A 1,893-nucleotide genomic window follows, 5' to 3' on the forward strand; every position below is an offset into this window, starting at 1 on the left:
GTGCAGAAAATCCATAGAATAAAGCCATTTTTTAAAGTGGCTCGGGAACGATTTTTCTTTAAGGTGCTACTGCTAAGCAACTGAGCCCGCTCTTTACTCCCTGGCTTTATGAGACCTCCGTGAATGCTCTTTATTAGACTTTTATTGGCATTTTAGCATCTGGCCACACACACCACAGGATATAAATGGCCTCTAGTTTCTCTCATTTCTTGTGTACTGTGTTGGGCAAAATCCGAATTTGTCTCCTTTTCAATTATGAGTGATTTTTTTAATTAAACACGCCTCACAAGAAGTTTCCATGAATTTGAACGATAGAGAGAGGAATTTACACAATGCAATTTTAAGAAATTCAAAACATGATTTCCAATAAAACCAACAAATTTCCATTATTAATTTGAAAAAAAAAGAAGTGGTTTTTATCCCTTAACATGTAGAATAACATGTTTTACTCAATTACTAGACATACTTACAAATTAAATAAATTAAATATAAATATAGAATATTTATTATTCTCTCACTATGCCTCCCACTCACGTCATTACGCCGCCACACGCTCGCGTCATGATACTGTCGTGAACGCGCGTCCACAAGTTATGCAGTAGAGACGAAAATATGGAATAAAGTCGTTATTTTTGTTTTCTTTGTGCAAAAAAGTATTCTCATAGCTTCATAACTTTACAGTTGAACCACTGATGTCACACGGACTACTTTGTCGATCATCTTGGTACTTTTCTGGACCTTGACCGTGCTAGTTACCTTGCTGTCTATGGGAGGGTCAGAGAGCCCTCATATTCCATCAAAAATATCTTAAATCATGTTCCGAAGATGAACGAAGGTCTTATGGGTTTGGAACGACACGAGGGTGAGTAATTAATGACAGAATTTTCATTTTTGGGTGAACTATCCCTTTAATCTCTCAGTCTTTGTCTGTGTGTGCAGTGGGCCGTCGCGGAGAAAATCCCACATCGTGTGGTGCGAGCACTTTCAACACTAAACATCCTAAGACTCATGGGGCTCCTGGGCCCTGAGAGACAGAAACCCAAGCCTTTGAGATGAAACCACTCAGGGGTCGCAAGTTGCCAAGTCACTCTGGATGCGGGTGACAAAGAGCCCAGTGTGGAAACACTGCATTCTAGGAACATTCTGGACGTTTGTGGAAATAAGCTACAGTAGAACCGCGAGGAAGCTGCCAGTGGAGGAGGCTTCCATTGAAGGTGAGCGTACTGTAGCAGCACAACGTTTCTTGTAAAATGCCGTTGTTTCCACATGCTCTCACACTAATCGAATATCAATATACCATTTCACTAGCAAACATCCTCTCAGCGTTATCACTCAGCTGACAATGAATTGATATATCATACCATGCTTTTTCCTCCCCTAAATAAAATACATCATGGATATGACAGGCACCTCAAATGAGAGCAACAACATTCAGGAGGAAATCGAGTGGGTCTCACAAGCTCAATTAGCTCTCTGACTCCATGAATCCTTTCACTGTGGGGCTTCTTGTTAAAGTCAGCAGGGAGTTTCTTCTGACTTCTGACTGCACTCACATGCACCTTGTTACTTTCTGAGTAACTGTAAGGTGTATCGACTCTATCACACTAAGTGCTTTTCAGGCTGTTGTCCAGAAGTCTTGAGTGACATGCGCAGAGCGGCGAGAATATAATAAGAGTTGGTTTGGCTTTCTGACATCACAATGGCGTGGGCGCGAGCGCTCTCGTGCGTAAATGTGAAATGTGGAGATGTGTGGGTGTGTGGTTATGGTTTCTTTTTCCCAGCCAACATCCATTCCAGAGCAGTATCATAGCACTACAGGTGTTTTCAGTGAAAGAACTGTGAGGAATACAAGCTGAAGGTCTCTGTAAGGGGAATTTCCTCTTAAAGGCTACT

At 41.6% G+C, this 1,893-nt stretch overlaps 1 protein-coding gene across 1 annotated transcript in view; it reads right to left on the bottom strand.

Moving 5' to 3' along the window:
- The window catches only part of LOC107559519 (extracellular serine/threonine protein kinase FAM20C-like), a 54,388-nt gene that overhangs the window by 14,720 nt on the left and 37,775 nt on the right, over positions 1-1,893 (bottom strand). The window lies entirely within an intron of this gene.

This window comes from Sinocyclocheilus grahami, unplaced genomic scaffold, assembly GCF_001515645.1.
Source record: "Sinocyclocheilus grahami isolate Dianchi unplaced genomic scaffold, SAMN03320097.WGS_v1.1 scaffold689.1, whole genome shotgun sequence".
Lineage (NCBI taxonomy): Eukaryota > Metazoa > Chordata > Actinopteri > Cypriniformes > Cyprinidae > Sinocyclocheilus > Sinocyclocheilus grahami.